Below are 24,092 nucleotides of genomic sequence, written 5' to 3' on the forward strand. Positions count from 1 at the left end.
GCTCCCAATTATATAATTGGGAACGTTGCTACAGTACTGCACATCCCAATCAAATTTGATGATATATATTGCTACCCCTTCTTTCTTCTCTTGTCCGTCTCATGCAGCTATATTATATACTGTGAGAGATAATATTCCCATCATATAATATATATGTAGTTATAATCAACATTAAACCAACCATAATCGCAACAAGTTTCATTAGAGGGCTGCATAAAATAATCAGTCCTTTTTCCCAACGAAACCATTATTTTTGGGGCTGGCCACCTATGAGAAGTTAGATTATGAGAGAGACAATTAAAAGATAAAGTTAAACGAAAATTAATTAAAAAATATTAAACGCTAACAAATTTGCTAGATTTAGCTATACACGTACTTGTTTAAATTTTGATTGAAATTGAATAAAATTATTGTTAATGTCCATAATTTCAAATAACAGCTTACATCAGTTTCGGTTGGCGCAGGATAATGGGGTGAATAATGGACCTTCTACGGACCCAACTATGTAAGAGAGATAGAAAAACCCCCCATGGCTAACACAAGGTGAATTGGGATATTGCGATTGATTCAAATCAGAAGTGCATTGGCCTAGGGGTGATTATTAGGGATGATAAGGGGCTTGTTTCAACAGCAATGAGTAGAACGTTGGAGACCTTACAAGATCTAGTCATTGGTGAAGCTATTGGGGGGGGGTGGGAACCCTTGGTGTAGCAGAATTCTGCAGGGATCTTGAATTCTGTGCTCACATTAGTAATTAAGTGAAGTTAATCAATTTTTGTGCTCACATTCTCTAATATTATGTTTTTAATCAATTTTTGTTCTCACATTCTCTAAAATTCTGAATCCGTCACTAACCCACTGATTATGAGATACTCTAAGGGTGTTGTTTTTTTCCCCTCTAAAGGGTGGGTTAATTTGAGCCAACTATTGTTGTTTTTACAGCACCTTGTCTCTTCAATTTGGAATATTATTGACAAATAAGCATTTTTGTCCATTCAGTAACCTTAGAAGACAAGAGTACTGGTACGTTCACATTTCTTTTCAAAAGTTTGTGATTGACTGCCCATCCATTTTTCGTTAAATTAAGTTGATTAGAAAAAAGAAAAAAAAAAAAAAAGGTTTGTGATTGACTGCAATGAAGGAGGTGACAAAATTCCAGCTCTATTGGTAAATAGAATCTTGTTTTGCGTATGTTAAAGGAATAAAATGTATACTTGTAGTTACTTAAAATTATGGACAACAACAATAATTTTATTGAGTTTCAATCAAATTTTAAACTCAATAATGTTATTGAATTTATCAATAATACAACTCAGTTCGTTAATATTTTCTAGATTTTTTTTTTTAATTTTTTAATTTTTAATTTTTTTTAAATTTTATGATACGAATTGAAGGTACGTAAAAGTAATTTTGGCCACTCAAAACACACATTTATCACACGCATGTTCATAATGTGTTTGGTAGCTTAGAATATTGAGGAGATCGAGGGAAAGAAAATTACATTTTGTATTGCTTATGTTTTACTCTGTTTTGGATTTGAAAACTTCGAGAAATTTACCTCAATTAGCTTAGTGCTAATTATATATATTAGGTTCAAATGATTGGATAGCTTTGTTTCCTCACGTCCCAAATGAAGAAAAACTCGTCCATTAAATTTTTGGAAGGCTTCAACTCTTAATAGATTTTGATAATTTGGGGTTCAAATTATGTGTAGGGTGGTACTAGGAAGGAATTTGAAAATCTGGAGTAGTGGAAGTTAAGATCATAGTGACTTAGCTGCTCAAACTTGAAATGGATGTTGGAAGTTGGAGAGAAGATTATGTGTTGTAGAACTACATAATTTGGAATAAATTATCGAACATTATTCATTATTATGTTTAATTATAAATCACATTAAATACATGTGCATATGGGCCACACTTTAATATAATTAGGAATTTCTTACATATTATTTGCAGGTACAACATTTTATAATATTCCTTAATCCCATCTGTCTTTGGTGGCTTTGTGTTTAGACACTTATTACACACGTACATCAACACAGCTGCTAAAGAGAAAGTAAAAGAATTAATAATTGGCTTTCTTATTATAGTGGTTGAGCTATATAGTTCACTAATTGATTCAAATTTTTTTGGATGGCAATGGGACACGATTTCAGTATTCTGCAAGAGCCCACAAGGTGAAAATATCTCTGTATGCTGCATAGTGAAACATACAATTCTTTAAGTAGACTCCAAGTATTTCCTGTATGAAAGAGTGATCAATGGTTACAAAGCTTTGGAGGTAAAATTCAAACATAATATATATATATATATATATATATATATATATATATATATATATAATTCAACATGCTCTTTCTGAACAAAATTCATGTTTTAAAGAGAGGTACCTGTTGAGGAAAATCGCCATCTTCCAGTTGAGAATTAATTATCAGCTTTGCTGACCGATGAAGAGGTGTTGGGTCTCTTTCAGCCTATTGCAGATACAATTTTAACGTCAGAATATGCAGGATCAAAGCATAGGACAATAATGACAACATAATATAAACCACGGAGTCTTACCTGTCCAGCATGAATGAGACCCATCATTGCCCATGCAGTGTGTACCAAATTTGATCGGTTTCCTTCAAGAGGTACATATTCCTATATAATCAAGTACAAAGTGTTTATAATTTCATTATCTAACATTTGCAAAATCTTAGAAAGACAAAACATGTTGTTAAAGGTTCTTAAATTGTTGTCAATGATGTAGATTGAGAGTAAAAGATAATGACAAACTTAATGATATTTGGAAATAAAGATGAAAAAAGAGAGTAGAATTAAGAGGCTTTTAGCATTATATGTGTTAAAACATTACCTTGGTTGGGCATGAGAGATAGCTCTCTCCCCAACCACCATCATCTCTTTGTGCTCTGAGTAGAAAATCAACAGCTCTGCGCATAGCTGGACAATTGTTGTAAGTCTTGCCAGCTGCAGCCAATCCTCCAAGTGCCAACCATGTACCGTATGTGAAGCAAATTCCCCAATTTCCATACCTGTGAAAAAATGCTTAATCATGAAATAGATATCAAAACAGACAAATGTCAAAATATTATCTAATAAACCGGTGGAAGAACATACCATGAACCATCAAGCATCTGTATGTCTTGAATGAACTGTGCAGGATTTTCTATGAAATCTTCGATCTCTTCCTTCCGGTGCCCGGAGTATAACTTCTTAAACAAAACTAAAGCTTGGATTGCTGATCCAGTGCACTCAACATACTCATGCTCAATGACAATGTCCGAGAAGAATTCTGTGGGATTAAGCAGCTAATGAATAAAAAAAAAAAAAAAAAAAAAAAAGAGAAAATTTCCATTAATATATGATAAAAAGCATGAATTTAGAAGCGCTAAGTAGTTTTGAAGTATTCCCATAAGCATATTTCAAGGCCATTTCAATATGTTAAGGTACTTACTTCCAACCATTTTTGGGCTTCTGCTGGTTCCCAGGCAGATAAACCACCATTTTTACTCTGCATTAAGCCATACAATAGAGCTTAATGATATGAATGCAATGAAATATTTAAAACAATCACTCTAAGTGTTGGGCCTTACTTATTAAGGAGTAGTTTGAGCCTACACGTGAGAAAAAATGTTTAAATATTATTTAAATAATTAAAACTAATCATTTTTTTATCAACTTATGTTTTTGAGATTACTAGTGATTTAACAATGTGAAAGTTAATCCTTACCTGTAGAGAAAGTATCACATTTATAGAATCATAAAATTGCTCGGGTTCCATTTTATTACTTACAATCTTTGGTGGCTTTGTGGATAAAAGCATGCAACACTGAAATATAGGAGAATTTAGTGAGGAACACGTTAATTATGGAGAAGATTCAACACTTTACCCCATTGACGCATTTAAACGAAATTAATTACCTTCAAAGCTTCTGCAGTGCAATCAGAAACTTGCCATCCCTGGTCATGATCAGAAAAAGTCCATGCTCCTTTCGAAATGTGACGGTACATGCTTTTAAAGTCTCCAGAAGGGTTGTCCTTGACCTTTACAATTTTTAAGATAAAGTGGAGTAATTAGTCTGAATGAATATTGCATGGTATTTATTTTTCGGGGTTAAATACTTTATTAGTACTTAGGTTTGCTGTTTTTTTATTTTTTTCCCACCTAGGGGTGGCCGAAGCTACCCCAGATTGGCCTTGGGCCACCCCCAATGACCAAAATGGGGGTGGCCGGCCACCCCATGAATTTTTCAATTTTTTTTTTTAGGGTTAGTTTTTTATTTTATTTTTATTTTATTAGACATGTGGCATTTCTTTGTGACGACACGTGACACTCCATTAGTTTGGGCTAACGGAACCTAACAGAGGTACTAAGTTGGTTTTTTCTCGTAAGTCAAGTACTATTTGTAACTGTTTTGGAATCCTAGGTGGGAAAAAAATAAAATAAAAAACTGCGAACCCAAGTACTAATTAAGTATTTAACCCTATTTTTAAGCAAAAAGGTATATTTGAGGATTGTGGTGAAGAGATGAATTCAAAATTGAAAATCAAACCTGAGATTTCTTGAAGAAGTCATGCCCTCTCGCAAGTGTAGGTCCAATTTCGTCGGTGAGATTACTAGCAAGTAAAGAGATTTCTTGAAGAAGTCATGCCCTCTCGTAAGTGTAGGTCCGATTTCGTCGGTGAGATTACTAGCAAGTAAAGCTTGAATAGCAAAACCGGTATCCCATAGTTGACTTCCACAACCCTTCATGCAAATGGCATATAGCAAAGACTTAAGACTTATAGACATATATATATATTTTTTTTAAGGTTCGAGGGGGGGGACTAATTGTGGCTATTCTACCTGGGAGTGACCATATAGTAGCACCAACCTGCGGGGGACTGCTCAGAAGGGACTCAGATGGTGAAAACCGCAGGCGTACCCTTAAGACCAGCCGAGCCATAGCTTAACTACTCACCCCATCAGGGCATCAATGGGAACCAAGGCGGTTTATACTAATCAGGCATAGGGATTCTTCATTGTGGAGATTCGAACTCACACCCTAGTACTTACCTAATCACTTGAAAATTTTCTTGGGTCATTGAACCACCACCCTTGATGGTTATGACTTATAGACTTGAAGTTAGAAAAATAGAACTTGGGGGTTTTATATTCAAGTTTGAATAGTTCTATTTACAAAAGAAATTCAATTTAAGAAATCTCTTCATTCATAGTTTAATATGAAGTGAAATTCAAATTTTCAACAGATAGTCAAAAGGTTCTGCAAATGTTTTTGCAGAATATGCATACTAATTAACCTGCATCTTGATTCCATCTTCAGCGACCCATATGTAATCTGGGATCCTAGCAATATGCTTCTTAAAATGATTTCCATTTGGATCTTCAACCCAACAAGCAAGCATACATAGGACCTGTTCAATGCAAATAGCTTTAGGAGTATTGTTATATAGCCCAAATAGATGTTCTCCATAGCTTCCTTTGATTGTTTGATAATATTACCTTTTCCACGCATCCAATTGTGATGTATCGATTATTCTCATCTTCATAATGAATGTGCTTCATTGTTACTTGAAGAGCTTTCTCTCTTACCAAGTTGTTAAAGGGCCAACGAGTGAGAAGAGGCTCAGTGCATACGTATAGACTATCCCAAAGTAGATCTTTTATCAAAGGATGAGGATAGTAGAGATCCTCCTGTAACAATAGTATATTGCATAATCAATGCATTGGAAGATGTTAAAATGCCACTTATCCTAAAAGCTTAAGCTGATAAGAAGTGATGGATTTAATTTTTCAATTTATATTCTAACACTCTCTCTCATGTGTAGGTTCAAACTTCTCCTTATTAATTAATAAGTGAGGCCTAACGTATGAAGTATTTAATTAAAATGAGAGATATGAATGATGAAGACAAGGTTTGAACTCAAGACTTTTGTTTTGATATCATATTAAAAGCTTAAGCTGATAGAAATAAATGAATTTAATTATTTAATTTATATTCTAATAGAATAATGTTGAAAAGCATATGTAGCAATGAGAGAGTATCAACCATGAGAAAAATTTACCTTTGCACATAGATGACGCACCTTCTTCCAGTTAATTTTGTTGTAAGGTTGAGTGTAGAGTTCCTCTCTCAATTGAAGAATGAGAGGTGTGATTGGGCCTACAAACCTTTTCCCATAAAGGTATGACATGGGCAGGTACACCAAGCGGCAAAAGCACCACATTTTGGCTGTATTTTAGGGGAAAGGAAATTGATAAGCATCATGTAGCAAGTTTAATTATCAAAAAGAAGAAAGTAAAACCTCTACCTAACAGAGGCTTTCAATTAAAAATTGTATTTAATTTTCAATATTAGACTAAATGATTTTTTAAAAATTCCATTATGCACTAACGATCTAAAGTACATTGGCATTTTCAGGAATTAAGTATAATGTAGTAAGCATATATTTACAAACATGGATGAATGGGAAGAAATGAAGGAAGCATCCAAAATTCTGGAGGCATTGGGTTGGTTCCAATCCACTCGAACGCACCAAGTATCTACAACAAAGCGAAAAATGCATATTAGAGTTAATTATTAGCAAACAATCATCACGCATAATGAAAATTTTGTTTCACTTTGTTGTAATTTTTATTTCAATTAGACAATAGTGTACTTAAGATTTTTCATTTAGTTCAATTTTGTGTTCTAAGCTCGAACCGAAAATTTACCAGTTTGAACTAGCCAGTGGAAGAAGTAATCTCAAGTTCGACAAAACTTGCCGTTCCAAGATTAATTTGTATTAATTCGGTTCCAACTTATTCTTGTATTTAGTGGATGAGTTTTCTGGATTTGGTCATCTCGGAATAGTTTTACTATTGAATATATAGTTACTCAAAAGATTTATGAAACATGATCATACCGAAAGCCAAGTCTTTCCCCAAGAAGGTATGTGTGTTACACCACCATGATCAAGGACCCACTTTAGCGCTCTTGCACAACCATTGTCCTGACCACCATCGGGTCCTTCCCCAAGTATACGCATACAAATGTAGCTGAGAGCCGTGCAAAACATGGTACTGTGGCCCTCTATGTGTAATCCCCACCCACCATCTTCATTCTACATATAATTAATATGCAAAATTTGCAGCATACTTGTTAAACGTACATGACAGCTTAAACACACGCACAAAAGAAAAGGAATCAAGTACTTCAACAGAAAAGCTAATCCTATTTGCATAATTAACATGTGATGCTTCCAAGAATATGCACCTGATGATAGTATATGTATCGAAGGATTTCCTTTTGATACTCTGCAGGGAACACAGTATTAAGATGCCTTGTAATGTACAAACACATTACCTGCATTTTTTCGGGTTAAAAGAATACAATTAACAGTTTCATCAAGATGAAAACCAAAACAAGTCGAAGGTAGGCATGTCCTCATAGATCCAATGATACTATTCATCGTCTGGTCTATCTTAGAAGATGTTTTAGAGATAAATATCTTTAGTAACTTAAAAAAAGGGGAAAATGCAGTTTACCCCCCTGAAGTTTCAGGGGTTTTTCAATTTTAACCCCAAAGTTCAAAAATTGGCAATCTACCCCCCTGAAGTTTCAAAAATTGGCAATTTAAACCTTCCGTTTAATTTTTCCGTTAAATTGGACGGAAATTTTTTTAAAAAAGTCTAAGGGCAATGATGTAATTTCATAGATTTCCGTCCATTTTAACGTAAAAATTAAACGGAATGTTTAAATTGCCAATTTTTGAAACTTCAGGGGGGTAGATTGCCAATTTTTGAACTTTAGGGTTAAAATTGAAAAACTCCTGAAACTTCAGGGGGGTAAACTGCATTTTCCCCCAGAAATTAATAACGGAGAGTTTGAATTGAAAATTTTTGAAACATTAGGGGGGTACATTGCCAATTTTTAAACATTGAGGTTCGAATTGAAAAATTTCTTAAACTTTACGGGGGTAAAGTGAATTTTCCCCATATTTTTATTAAATGCCAATTATCAACATTTTTCCTTCAAACGGACCATGGTGAGTCGTGTCAGCCCAATACTACCTGTAGCAAAACGGGTCATATTAAACTTGTCGGGTCGAGTCAGGTCAACCCGACATGACCTGTTATTTTAAACGCGTCAAATGGGTCATGTTGAGTTACTCAGTAATTTACTATGTTGTGCCTGGGTTTTGATATTTGACTTGTTTGTCTAAACGGGTTGCAGGTTAGATTTGGGTTAACCTACCAAAACCAATCAAGACGGTAGCTTCTGTGGTTTTGTCGATGGGTATTTCATCAAGAAAAAAAAAATTATTTGGCTTGAATGATTATATTATTTTTTGATATTTTAAACATAGGTGCCTGCTTCATATTTGAAGCTGCAAAACACCAAATTTACACCACGACTAGGTTAAAGTTATTAGAGATTATTCAAAGAAAAATATTTGTACGTGTGTTTTTATTATTAAAAAAAAGAAAAGAAAAGAAAAGATTTGGTTATTGGCTTTTGACCACTGATTTTCTATGTGGGAGTTCTACTAATGTCTCCAAAAGGGAGAATGCAAATATATATATATAGACAAAATCGTTTAGAGAAGTGTTACATATCTCAAATTTTATTGCTAAAAGTTGGTTCTTAAATGATGTGTCACAATTTCATAAGATTTATTATTTTAAAAAATGTGTCACCAATTCAAGGGATGGTAACACATTATTTAGAAACTAACTTTTATAACAAAAATTTGGAATATTTATCATTTCTCAATCGTCTATGGCATCTAATGGGTTTTTCCATGTGGAAATCCTAAACTCTTAAGTCTTAACACACTTAATTGTTTTTTTTTTTTTTTTTGGCAAAATCATTTGTGTTTTTGGGCCTTACGGCCCTTGCGTTGATTTCTCCATGGGATTGAGTCTTCCAAAGGGAGGGATAATGTTTGTTTTTTTTTTTTTTTAAATTTTATTTAATTTAATATTTTTTACAAACATGTATTAATATTGTTTTTTTTATTTGAAAAAACTTCGCTTTAACTCCTAAATTAAATGTTGTTTACTTACTAAACAGTCTAAACTCACATTTTCATCTATGTTTTACATAGATTGAGCACGTGGCAATAGAGGACAAACAACCTAAGTGATCGATAGGCGAGAGCTTGGAGGGTAAGTGGGATGTATAGCTTTGACTTCAGTAGACTGTGCCTTGTATAGCTTTGACTTCACTAGACTGCACACTCACACTAACGGCAAAGACAGCGATTTCCCAATTTATCTACACATTTCTTGAGTTCGAAATTTGGAATCTCAGTACGCGTTCGAAATTACCCACCCATCTTTGATCTCCGCCTCCACCACAATAAACTTCGTCCATGTCGAGTTTACCGCCGAAGATAATCACCCAAATACTTCTCCGACTACCAGTAAAGCCTCGGGTACATTTTCAGTGCGTTTCGAAACCATGGCAAGCGCTAATCAACGATCGAGTTTTCATCGACATGCATCTCGAGCTCTCCCTCGCGACCAACAGAGAAGGAAGCCTCATTATTAGGGAGCGGCTCGTAAATCCGCTGTTGGATTTCTTTTGGGTGTGCTTTAACGACGACGAATTGGACAGAGACCTCGAGAAGATTCCCCAACCACTGAGCGACTCAAAAGCATACACCCAAATTTTGGACTACTGCAACGGACTGGTTTGCATCCACAACGATGAGAGAGAGATTGCTATTTGGAACCCATTAATCAGAAGGTACAAAAAGTTGCCCATTGAACCGATATAAAACCCTTTTGGTTTCGCCGACTATGGGGTTGGGTTGACCTATTTGGCCTTCGGTTACGACCCGATTAACAATGACTACAAGGTGATGAGGTTTGTGGCTTTCCATGAAAGGCCAATGATCTTTGAAGTCAAGTTATTTAGTCCGAGAGCGCATTCTTGGATGATGGTTGAAGAGGAATGGCCTAACGAGTGCAGTCCTTATAAGGGCTCTGCGTCCTTAAACAATGCTTTCCATTGGTAGGTTGCTCGGAGTCAGTCTCCGACGAATCTTCTTGCTTTCGATCTGGCCACCGAGAAGTTCCAAGAGTATCTTGAAAGGATGTATATGTGTTAGTGTGAAAGTCTATCTTGAAAAAGTGTCTTGGCTTTTTGAGTACTATAAGCCTTTGTTGTTCTCGAGGGATGGCAAGAAGGTCTTGCTGCAGCAGGATTTTTCGGATCTCTTTTGGTATGACATAGAGAAGAAAAGGGGCAAGAATGTTAAGATTCGTCGTATGCCTTATTCGTTTCAGACAACCACTTGTGTGGGAACCCTTGTTCTTCTCGACGGTGATAGATTGATTGAGCCAACGCAGAAGAAGAGGAACAAGAGGAAGAGGTAAAATTTTAACTGATTTGAGTGGAATTTTTTGTTTGATTATTTCTCTTTCTGTCTCAACATTATGGACTCAGTTTCTAGGCGGCGTTGGTCTTTGTTTGTGGCAGGAAGGAACAATAATTCTTAATCTAGCGGAGGGCCTCTTAATCTGTTGGTGGAAGTGATTATTGAGGAACAAGCTGTTTGATATTTAGATTGTAATCCCAAGGAAACTGCTTTTTGGTATTACCCATTTTCTTGGGAATTTTGATGTCATGTATAGAATTTCCATTTCCCTGCTGGGAAGCTCCAGACCTACTAAACTAGTTTATGTTATGTGTTAGCTAAATGTTTTGTGAAGGAAAAGAATTCCATGCTGTGTATTCCGATTAAATTTTGTCTATTTTCTGTACGCAACATCTAACGTGGATCCCTTGGCATTATCTTTGATTCATATAATACACCTACTTGATCCATCCATCTATTGCGACTACTCCCCTATTACCAATGGGGAGACTCGAAGACGGTTCAACCAATTCAAGTAGGTGTATGGGGTGGTGCATATTGCAAACGGCTAGTAGTTTGGATGGTTTTTTTTTATATTTTTTCCTAATTTTTAGTAAATCAAAGTGTTCAACGAAATTACGCAAAGAACAAAAAGAGGGACACCCACATTGATCAAATTTAAGCACACTTCAAATAATACAATAATCCAAATATGAGACCCAGTTCAGAATTTATGACAAGAAATGGGACGAGAATGTTGCCCACAGAGTTGGAGATGAGCAAAGCGAGCAACATTTATGTTTTGGCTTCTTCAATCAGAGTTCGAGGGGATCCCGATTAGGGCTGTTAAGTGAGCGAAGCGTCTCGCGAGCAAGCTCGGGCTCGGCTCGCATAAGATCGACTCGTGCTCGACTCGAATATTATATGAAGCACTTCATGAACACAAATCCTAACTCGAATATTAAACGAAACAAGCTCGGCTCAACTCGGCTAACTCGTGAGCAGCTCGTGAGCTCGGCTCGTATAAGGCTCGCCTCGCTTATTAAGCTCGGCTCGTATATTTTTTATTAAGTAACAAATAACAATATATAATCAACATTACTCATTTACTCAATAATAACAAATATATTATATACCTTTGTTTTTTTTTTTTGTTATTTATGTATATGTGTGTATATATATTATATATATAATATATGTATATATTAATATAAAAACATATAAGAAATATATATATATATATATATATATATATGATATTGTCATTAATCATTTTATCATATGATATAATCATATAGTACAACCGCACAAGTTATTGTGTCATTTAATACAAATATTATAATTAGATAGTTTATACTTTGGAAATTGGAATCGTATATATCACATAATCATTAATCATTATATAATCATATGGTATATCTGCATAAGTTATTGTGTTATTTAATCAATACATTATAATTATATACTTTATTCTTATAAAACATATATGATGTATCACATGATCTTAGATCTAAGATAATATTAATATTAATTGTGAGATAATATGATCATAAAATTTAAGTATGAGTATACGACCATTAGATCATATGAATTTATTACTTAGAGTTTGAGTATTTCGGTTTTCTTGCTTCTGTTTTGTAATAAGGCTTGGCCACTCGATCTGCCTACTTGGATGTGAACTGAAGTACTGAACTTTGATCCAGATCTTTTAGGTCGTAGATGTGAATTTTAGTCCAAACCTTCGAGTTGTGGACATGAACTTCATCCTGGCTTTTGGGTTGAAGAGGAATTTGCGCTACCTATGCATTGGATTGCGTCTGTCTTATGTTTGTTTAATGTTCTTTAACATTTTAGTTGATTTTGTATGGATGATTGTGATGTTGGGATTAATCTATTATATCTGTTTAATGTTCTTTAGCATTTTAGTTGATTTTGTTAGTTTTAATTGTAAGGTTGACATTAATCTGATATGTTTGTTTAATATTCTTTAGTATTTTAAGGTGCAAATTATTCTGGATGATTTTTATAATATAATACATCTAAATTACAAAAACAAAAAAACAAAGTTGAGCTCGAGCCTGGCTCGAGATCGAGCAAAATAGTCGAGCTCGAGCTCGAGCAGGGTACATAGCCTGTCGAGCCGAGCTCGAGCAGCATAGTCGGGCTCGAGTCGAGCTCGAGCTCGAGCCTGACTCCAAAATAAATGAGCCGAGCCTGGACAGCCAAAGCTCGCCCAAGCTCGGCTCGTTTACAGCCCTAGACACAAGCATATTCAATCTATAAATATGATATGAATTAGATGAAATTTTTTCAACCCAATTTAAAAGAAATCTCTTTCGTCACTTTTATAGATTGGGTAGAAAAAGTTTTTCTATCCCAATTTAGATGAAAACTGTGTCCATTCACTTTTCAAAACACAACACAAAAAGCTTTTTAGAAAACAAAATACAATAGATCTATTGAGAAAAATTTTCACATCTTCTTATAGGAATATTTTGAGAAAACATGTGTTTATTTTTATAGGATAAAGGGTCACTTATTACTTCCAAAAACTATGATAAATAAAAGGGAAAAAAATGAAAAGGCACCCCAAACTACCAGTCGTTTCCATTTTAGCCCATTAATGTTCAAAAAGTGATAAAGTAACCCCTCAAACTACCAAACAGTTACATTTTGGCCACTCTGTTAGTCATCACCATCAAATAGGATGAAAAATTCAAAACTATGTCGTTTTGGTAAGGTTAAGTTACTAAAATGCCCTTTTGTGGGGAAAAAAAAAATTAAACAAGCAATCAAAACGGCACCGTTTTGCTTGAAATTAGGGTTTCCTTACCCTTACCAAAACGGCGCTGTTTTGGTAAGCGTAAGAATTAAAACAAAATTCCCCCAATCCCACGCATACTCCCAAAAGAGTTTGGTTTGAATTGTACAGAACCAAGCACGTCATTTCAAGACCAGCTTCAATTGTGGCATTAATGGCTCCAACAGCGGGAGCATTCTTCTTCCTTGTCAACAAAACCAACCTTTCCCTCAACATCAGTACAGTCGTCATAGGAGTGTGTAGCGGGGCAATTACTGAGTTGTTTGGGACAAAAAATTTCTCCATAAATCACAATGTTGTGGTTGCAAATATCCCAATAGGGTCCTTTGTTTTTGGCTACTTGGCAGCTCTTCTTTATCGCAAGGATGGAAATGGAGATGGCGAGTGCATGGGGATGGAATGCTACAAGAAGACCTTCATCATCTGGGTTGGGTAAGAGAACCCTAAAATAATTGGAAGGTGTCGTGAGGGAGAAGGAGGTCTGGGTGTATGCTTGGGGTTGGGGGAATTTTGTTTTAATTCTTACCCTTACCTTACCAAAACGGCACCGTTTTGGTAAGGGTAAGGAAACCCTAATTTCAAGCAAAACGCTCCATTTTGATTGTTTGTTTTAATTTTTTTATTTTTTTCACAAAATGGCATTTTAGTAACTTAACCTTACCAAAACAACGTAGTTTTGAATTTTTATCCTATTTAATGGTAATGACTAACAGAGTGGCCAAAATGCAATTATTTGGTAGTTTTGGGGACTACTTTTTTACTTTTTGAATATTAGGGGGCTAAAATAGAAACGGTCGGTAGTTTGGGAGTTTTTTTTATATTTTTTCCTAAATAAAAAAATAAAAAGGTGGTTCTATGGCAATTGGCAATTTCATGGCCACCTCCACGGAGGAGAGGGCAGCCATCCAACATAACATAAGTAGTCGCACGCATGACATCTCATCATGTTAGAGGTGGTTGGATGGCCACTCCTTCGGTTTAGAGATGGTTACACAACCACCTTTATATCTATATATATATGGAGCTTGACTTCATTTTATATAGGAAAAACTTCACTTATAACAATTAAACTAGGGAAAAATATAAAAAAGCCCCTTAAACTATCAGCCGTTTTCGATTTAACCCCCTAATGTTCTAAAAGTGATAAAGTAGCCTTCCAAACTACCAAACTATTGCATTTTGGCCACTCCGTTAGTCAACACCGTCAGTTTGGACGGAAACTCAAAACGACGTCGTTTTGCTATGGGTAAGTTACTACAATGCCCTTTTATGAAAAAAAGAAATTTTGGAAAAAATATAAAAAAGCCCCCCAAACTACCAGCCGTTTTCATTTTAGCTCCCTAATGTTCAGAAAGTGATAAAGTAGCCCCCAATAAAACGACGTCGTTTTGCAGTTTCCATCCAAACTGACAGTTTTGACTAACGAAGTGACCAAAATGCAATAGTTTGGTAGTTGGGGGGGCTACTTTATTACTTTTAAAACATTAGGGGGCTAAATCGAAAACGGCTGGTAGTTTGGAGGGCTTTTTTATATTTTTCCCATTAAACTACTATGCGTTTTGAGAAGAAACACCCAAATTTTAAAAACTCTCAATTTCACCTTTGGACTTTCAATTTGATACCATCTACCACTCCTTAAACCGTAGCATAAACAATTAAAAATACCAAATTACCCTTCAAATTTTCATTTTTTTGAAATTTTAATTTGAAATTAATAGTAAATTTAGAATTTTATAAGAATCACTACAAAAAAACTGATGGCTTATGACGTGGCAAATAGTAACCAAATTTTGCCACGTCAGTAATTATTGACGTGCCAAAAGTGGCACATCAACAAATTTTTTTTTTGACATACCAGAAGTGGCACGTCAATATTTATTGACGTGTTAGATTCAACACGTCAGGAAATTTAAATTAAATTTAATTTTTAAACATTTTATTTAAATAACTTAATATTTAAATATTTATTGACGTGGTAAAATTAGACACGTCAAAATTTCTTGACGTGGCTTTTTGACACGTCAAGAAATTTTCACACGCGACACGTCAATATATATATCATTTAATTTTTGTTTTTTATTCGGAAGGATTCCTGTTCTCTGCTCTATTTCTTTCCCTTTTTTCACGCAAAAACACTTTTTATTTGCAAATAAAACAAAGAAACATGAAATGAAATTGTCATTGCATGTACTAGATTTTCTTCTTATTTCTTCCTTGTCTTCTTCTTCTTCTTTTCTTGTCAATCAATCGGTCCATTTTATAAAGCTGTTTTGGCTTAATTAAAAATAAATAAACCATTAACTCTCTTTAGAGCTGCTTGCCTATGTTGCAAAAAAATAAATGGAAAAAAAAAAAGAGAATAAAATCTTATAAACAAATGCCGAGTTTTTTAATTATCATACTCCATCATAGTCTCCCCAAATCAATAAATTTAAAGAGAGAATTTTATTTACAATAACACCCTTGGTCAAAAGGCATGTTATACATGTAATGACAATAATAAAAAAGCAAATTGTCCTAAACTTTCCCACCCTTATGGAGAATAAATCAAGAGAAAAGCTATACATACTTCTAATTATTCACTGTTTGACGTAACAATGAAAATTTTCATTTATTATTTTATCTAATAGTAATTTTCATTGCCATATCAAAAAGTGAGCAGTACTTGAAATGGAACATTTGATAGTATATGTAGCACTCCTCATAAATCAATGCCACCAAAGAACTATGGCTACAACATCCCAAGAAAAGTTCATGGGCTTCTTCGAGAGAAAAAGTGGAATTCATCTTCAATGGGCGAATTATTCAAAGTTCAAATGTAGGAACTTCATATGCATGTAAAGCCATTTGTAGCTTGGTAAATTAATCGAGACAACAATTTCTGTAAGGATCTTTTTTTCTTTTTTCCTTTAAATAATCAATTAATGCATCTCGCAACCTCATACTTGACTTCTAAATATAATTTTTGAGATTTGTCCTTGTCTCTTAATTCCTTCTTCCTCCCTTCAAAACATAATTAAAGATTAAGATTAATCACTGTGTAGCTTACTTATAAAAAAAAAATTTAAAAAAAAAAAAAAGAAAAAGAAAAAAACGAATTGGCATTGAGAATTCTATTAAATCACAACTTATTTCAAAAGCTTAAACTGATAAGAAATGATTGACTTAATTATTTAAATTACATTCTAACATATACTCACAAAAGCTCAAAACTATCAATGACTGTTGCTCAAGTGAAAGCACGGTTTACCATTGTTCTAAGATTCAGGAAGGACACAATGGACTTGAAGAAGGGGGCCGGGGTTGAGAAGAGTACCTACATCAGCTAATGTGGCTCACAACTTCTGCTCACTAAATACCCTCTACCATATATCTCGTTTTATACTTAGGTAGGGCATGATGTAGTGATTTATAACAACATATGTTTCATGTTTCCCAATGGGACGATATTATAATAGTGCAGGTTTTAGAGAAGAGAAAGAATTCGATGATTGTCATTAGAGATTATTTTTCTTAGGTCAGATGACTTCTTAGGAAGTTTGATTCAGGGGAGTCAAAAGCGGATAATACTATGTTATTGGGGTGGAGTGTTACATTAGAGACATCTAGCGTAGACAAAAGGGGCACCCATATTTTAAATTTAAAGAAAAAAATCAACCATACCTTCTGTTTCAATGGGTTTCCCAAAGAAATAATAAAACCGACCAAGAAATTTTGGTAGAATTCCGGGAAGATGTACATCTTGGTTGGCCACCTCACCATTCGCATCAGTCCTATAATACAAGATCATTCTAATATTAAAAGAGAGAACATGCAAGGCAAATGCAAGCAAACAAATTAAGTTTGAGACTTAACATTAATAAAAACAAAAAGATATAATGGAAGCCAATAAACACAAGACTGACAAGAGGACTTAATTAAGAAGCATTGATATTATTTGGCAAATTCCTGACATGCCAAATAACGCAAGTCAGAAAGTTCTGACGTGCCACATGTGGCACCTCAGAAATTCTTGACGTGCCTCATGTGGCACGTCAGGAATTTGCCTTGGGAAGGCCAGAGCCTGCTGGCCGTCCCATCAAGTGGCCATGCCATCACTCTTCTTCTTTTTTACTTTTTTTCCCTCTCTCCCTCCCCACTTTTTCTTCTCTCCCACCCAGGCTAGCCCCTCTCCCTCCCCCATTTTTTCTTTCTTTTCTTCTCCTCCCTCGATCAGCTCTAATCCGACCAGTGTATAGCTAGCTTCCTCTCCCTCACTCTTCCTCATCTCCTGATCTCTCTCTCTCAGCTCTATCTCTCAACTTGGAACAGTAGCTAGCACACTCTCTCTCAAGCTCACTATCATCTCCGGCAGGCCAGCTCAAGTACGTCGTCGTCGCCGTTGCTGTCTCTAGCAGTTCTCCAACCTCAGCTTCTCCGGCAATATCCTATCTCCAGCAGGTATATATATATATTGTTTTGTTTTATATTTATGTTTTATTTTGTCATGAATCCGCATGATGTTTCGTTAATGCACTGGATTGAGTATTTGTGAGCATTTAATTGAGGTATTTGTTTTATTTTTTTTGTATATCTATTACTTATTGTACGTTGTATATGCACATGCATGCAAAATGATGTTTCTCATGCTAGGTTCTTGTTTCAAAATATAATAGTTTTTTAAATGTGGTTTTTTTTTTTTCTTTTTTGTGTGTGTGTGTGTTTACCTGAAAAAGTTGGCTTATTAGTAAGGAATTTCTAGAACATTATGTCAATTTTAATCATTCATTTCAATCATTTGACCTTCTAATAATCACATGTAGTGGTGAATTATAGAGACTTAATTTAAGACTTTGTTTAATTAATATTCAAATATAAAAAGTCTTAATATTGAAAGGAATGATTAATATTCAAACATCATAAACATACATCGATCCCTTATTTGTAAGTTATAAATTCACACAACGAGAGGATTCAATCCGAACTCCATGGATTTAATGGGAAAAGTAGTTGACGAAAGTGCAAACTTTGTCAAACTTAGAGAGAATCCAAATGAATAAGTAAAAAGCCATGACTTTGTTTTTTAGACTATTTTTTTCATTTACACTTTTGTTTTGAGTTTTTAAAACAAATTTAATCATAATTAAACACATAACCTAAAACACAAAATATATTCAAAACAATTTTTACTTAATTCTATCCCACATAAAATATTTTTTCAAACAAAAAAAACCATCCAAAAAGGATTAAACTTTTGGTTTGAGGAACTCAGATTTTTCTAGTTGAAAGATAACGCATTAAAATTAATATTACCTAAAAACAAATTGAAATTTTCTTAAAATTCTGATTAATATGAAAGAAATTAATCTAATGTGTCAATAACCCAAGAAACATCCCAACAAAAAAGAAAAGTTATACTCCAAAAAAAAAAAACTCCATTTATTAGATGTTTAGTTCTTGATTTTCCTCTTTTCAACTACTTTCTTGATTAATGTCTTTTTATTTAAAAGAATAACAAAAAATATTAAGAAACCATTTAAAATATTTGCAAAACACTCAAAATTATTTTAACCTTTATATATATCATACAAAAAAATAAAAATAAAAATAAAAACAAAAAAAAAAAAAACCAAACAAAAAATCCAATATATTCTATACTGCAAATGACATAATAATAATACAAGCTGACAACAATAATCCAAATTCAATGCAAAAAGAAACAAGGAAAGATTGTTTACAAAGAAATGATCATATTGATGCAAGTAATTATTGAATTAGTAGATATGTCATGATATTATGGATTTTAAAGCTGCTATATTATTCTATATTCAGAAGTTGTAACCCATGTCATCACCTACTAAGGCCAAAGAGTGACATTTAACCTAGATTTATTGTATTTAGGGTCCCCATAACAAACCTAGCTAGGTAGATATTATAGAAAAACCTTATAAAATAACATAGCTAGAATTATTTTGTATAGGGTCTCCACCAAACAAAATGTTTAAACTTGATCGAGTATTTTTTTTTTTTTCTTTGTGAAAAATCTAAAATACGACTCCAAACGACACCTATTCAAATGTCTAGGTGATTCACAAATATTAAGCGGAATAAGATCTGACCTAACAATCAATAATCAACCAAATACAGATATGTAATGAAAATCAAGAACACAGATATTTGGTTACGAAGAGGAAACCATTTAGAGAACTCTCTAAATGTAAAACCTCTCCGGGGCAGCCAAACCCAGGAAATCAATTCACTATATAGAAGAATAAGGAATACAAGAAGAATAACAAAACCTTTGACTCTTCCTTGCACACGACAAGTGACCCACTTGACTTCTACCTCAGTAGCCCTTTCCAGAACATCTGGCACGATTCTTCTAAAAGATTTCCTTTCACCGGAACTCCGATTGGCTTCACGTATTTTCTCTTCAACAATAATCTAGAACAAATTCTCTCTCTCTAAGCACCCTGATTTTTGCTCAATAAAATACGTACTTGTAAATGTAGCAAAATCGTGTTTAAATAAAAAATAACCCTAATAAGTCAGCCAGGTCCGGACCCTGCAGATCTGAGGTCCGGACAGGCCTCATAAAATGCACTTTCGGGAAATGGGGTCCGAACCCTGCTTCTGGAGGTCCGGACCCTGCTTGAAAAATCAAGTTTCTGGAAATGGGGTCCGGACCCGGGGAATTGCGGTCCGGACCCGGCATGTCCAGTCTTCATCAACAACTCCGATCGATGGGCGTTTGTGGTCCGATTGAGCTGAAATTTTGCAGGGACGTTCATAACACATGAATCTACACTATGAACGGTGGAGATTGGATTCTGAGCATTCTATATCAGTGTTTGAGCTGTGAACAGTAGCATCTGCATTTTGGAACTGAATTAAGCCAACACAAGAACTAACAAACTCCCCCTTTGGCAATTCAGTGACAAAACCAAAATGTCGAGTCAATCCCATCATCTCCCCATATTTACTCCCACTTTTTGTCACAGAATGACAAAAGGTCTTCATGTTTCCTGAAACACTTCACAAAATACATCAAGGCATATGTGGAACAAGAAGACATAAATAAAACTCATGATAAAAAAATGACGTAGAATGCGTGATTATAAAGAAACATCAGCAAAACTCCCCCTCAATGTATGACTCAATTAACAACAGGAAACTGGAAATGCAAAGCATGTTTCTCCCCCTTTAAAAGTTAAATGAACACACATGATAACACATCAATGACTCATGTATTGCACAATGAATATCCAAAAGCTTTCCTTGATGGACTTCACATCTTTCATCTCGAGGAGGATGCAGCTGGAGAATCTTGAGCAAGTGGAGGCGCCTACTTAGCTGGAGCGTGAAGTCGAAGTTGGGCAATAATCAGAAATCTCATGTGAATGTGTAGTGTGTGAAAACTCCCATTAAATAAGATTGCATCAGTGGAAAGGAAATCTAGGCAGACATTTTGTAAATGAAAGACAAACAGTCTGATTCAAGCCACAGTAAAACCTTATAATGTTAGGACCTAGATTCCCTCATCCGATACACTCCCCCTGAGACTAATCATTCGCTTTTACCATGTCCTTTAGTAATCATCTATTTCCGCAATGATTTGATCACTGATTCTTTCTTTAGGGACAGGCAGAAGCAAAACTAAGTCATTTGAGCTTATTTTATGCCCTTTATTTTATTTTATTTTTTTTTTTGGAAAATGTTGGAATTTTTAGGAGCTAGGTTCAACTAACGAGTTGGTCAAGTGGATAGAACTGACACTACCTATCTTCCAAGCAAAATGTTTGCTCCAAATTCCCAAACACATAACAAAAATCTAAATCTAATGGGGGCAAAAAGTGCACAATTTCGAACATGAGAAAAACTGACTCTTTACTCCTTTAACAGTTTTCAAAAGAACAAGGTATATCATAAATATATGGAGCTTGAGATGTAAATTGCAGAAATATTGACCCCACTCATATGAAAAATATTCAATTGAGCACAAGACATGAGAAACTGACTATCCAACAAATAAACAACAATCCCAAAAATAAAAGAATCAAAGAAAAATAAAGACAAAGCAAACAAAAACAATCAAAAACAAACAAAAATGCCCTCGAACAGCTACAGACAAATATCAATATGTTCAATTTCTAGGCATGTTATGTGCCCACCTAATCTAGGTGAGTCCATTACCACTCCCCCTCAATGGGTGAATGGTATTAATCTTCTTGACCCAAACTTTCTTCACATCAGGGACAACTGTGTGACTCTTATCCAAGACATCTAACCGTGTTACTACATCTCTCATCATGTTGAATAATTTCTCATAACTATTTCTAGAATGGAAATATTCTCTTTTAGGCTCATGACTGTTAAGCTGAAAACACTTAGGACGAATATGTCCAATCTTACCACAGTTATGACACGTAGGAATAAACCCTTGAGAAGGTTGGTTCCTTAACATGTGCATACTTCTCGACTTCGAACTAGACATATAGGAATCAGTTAGAGTTCCCTTACCTTTTCCACCTTTGGAAATTTGAGGAGAAATTACCTTCTTTTTAGCCAAGCTATCTTCTTTGTTCACTGGTTTCACAAAAATCATCTTTGAAGAAGAAGCAACATTAGTAGATAAAATAGCAGATTTATCAAAACCCAATCCAGTTCTATCAAACGAATGTTTATGATTATGTAGCATTTGATTTAGCTTTTCACTAGAGAATTTTGTTAAATGATTCTTTGATTCATTCAGTTCATTCTCTAAGGCTTTCACTTTGGCAATTAGCATTTGATTTTCAGACATCAAAGTATTATGAGTAGCAAGAGAATCAGTTAAGGTGACAGAAAGTTGATCATTTTCAAGATTAACCTCATTGAGTTTCTTCAATTGCTGCTTATTCAGCTTTTTCAGTTTAGTGTATTCCACAAAGAGATTATTATAAGCATTTTGCAAATCATCTTCTTCTTCCGAATCATTATCGGACACACCTTGTTTGTCTTGAGAATTACACTCACTATTCTCATGCTCACTCTCATAACTAACTCCAAATGCTAAGTAATTAACTCCCTGTTCAGCATCGTCCTTGTCTGACTCATCACTTTGAGTCACATTAAATGCCTTGCCATTTGACTTTCTCAAGTTAGCACAGTCAACACGAATGTGCCCATGTCCTCCACATTCGTGACACTTGATACCTCTAGGTGACTTTCCTTTCTCAACATTCTCATTTCTAGATTTCTCAGAAAATTGTGAATTGCTATTTCTAAAATTTCCTTTCTTGGCTCTAAAGAATTTCCTAAACTTCTTAGCAAACATAGCAATTTCTTCCTCATTTCCAGAATCCTCATCAGATGAACCACAAGAGTCAACCTTAACATTTTTTTGCCTTAAGAGCAATATTTTTGGTGTTCTTGTGTTTAGGAAGAATTAGCTCAAAGGTCTGAAGGGAACCTACAAGTTCTTCTACTCTCATAGTATCTAAGTCCTTGCTCTGTTGTATAGCAGCAATTTGGGGAATAAACCTCTCAGGCAAAGATCTTAAGATTTTTTTCACCACTTTAGCATCATCCATTTTCTTTCCCAAATTAATGGTAGACTTTCTAATGGCACTAAGCTTTGAATAAAATTCATCAAAAGTTTCATCTTCCTGCATTCTAATCTCCTCAAACTGAGAAACCAACATTTGAATTTTTGAAGTTCTAACAACCTTAGTTCCTTCATGTGTGATTTCTAAAGTTTCACAGGCTTCTTTAGCTATTTCACATCTAGAAATTCTAGAAAATTCCTCATTTGAAACAGAGATGTAAATAGCATTTATAGCTTTGTCATTCGCAGTAGCATTATTCTTTTCCTCTGTTGTCCATTCAGCTATTGCTTTTTCTGGACGTGTCCATCCAGATTCGACAATATGCCAAACATTAATGGATTTAAAATATGCTCTCATACGAATTTTCCAAAGCGTATAATTTGTTCCATCAAAGACGGGAAGAGAATTAGGAGCAACAGTATGAGACATTTGATATGGAGTCTCGGATCACACTCAGGAAATAAATCCTTCACAGAGTGAACCCGCTCTGATACCAATTGAAAAATCTAAAATACGACTCCAAACGACACCTATTCAAATGTCTAGGTGATTCACAAATATTAAGCGGAATAAGATCTGACCTAACAATCAATAATCAACCAAATATTAGTTCTTGTGTTGGCTTAATTCAGTTCCAAAATGCAGATGCTACTGTTCACAGCTCAAACACTGATATAGAATGCTCAGAATCCAATCTCCACCGTTCATAGTGTAGATTCATGTGTTATGAATGTCCCTGCAAAATTTCAGCTCAATCGGACCACAAACGCCCATCGATCGGAGTTGTTGATGAAGACTGGACATGCCGGGTCTGAACCGCAATTCCCCGGGTCCAGACCCCATTTCCAGAAACTTGATTTTTCAAGCAGGGTCCGGACCTCCAGAAGCAGGGTCCGGACCCCATTTCCCGAAAGTGCATTTTATGAGGCCTGTCCGGACCTCAGATCTGCAGGGTCCGGACCTGGCTGACTTATTAGGGTTATTTTCTATTTAAACACGATTTTGCTACATTTACAAGTACGTATTTTATTGAGCAAAATCAGGGTGCTTAGAGAGAGAGAATTTGTTCTAGATTATTGTTGAAGAGAAAATACGTGAAGCCAATCGGAGTTCCAGTCAAAGGAAATCTTTTAGAAGAATCGTGCCAGATGTTCTGGAAAGGGCTACTGAGGTAGAAGTCAAGTGGGTCACTTGTCGTGTGCAAGGAAGAGTCAAAGGTTTTGTTATTCTTCTTGTATTCCTTATTCTTCTATATAGTGAATTGATTTCCTGAGTTTGGCTGTCCCGGAGAGGTTTTATATTTAGAGAGTTCTCTAAATGGTTTCCTCTTCATAACCAAATTTCTGTGTTCTT

At 34.8% G+C, this 24,092-nt stretch overlaps 1 pseudogene; it reads right to left on the reverse strand.

The window, feature by feature from the left end:
• Nucleotides 1-1,898: 1,898 nt before the first annotated feature.
• LOC132177922 (beta-amyrin synthase-like) overlaps nt 1,899-24,092 on the reverse strand; it is a 25,357-nt pseudogene continuing 3,163 nt past the window's right edge.

Source organism: Corylus avellana, chromosome ca1 (genome assembly GCF_901000735.1).
Source record: "Corylus avellana chromosome ca1, CavTom2PMs-1.0".
In the NCBI taxonomy this organism is placed as follows: domain Eukaryota; kingdom Viridiplantae; phylum Streptophyta; class Magnoliopsida; order Fagales; family Betulaceae; genus Corylus; species Corylus avellana.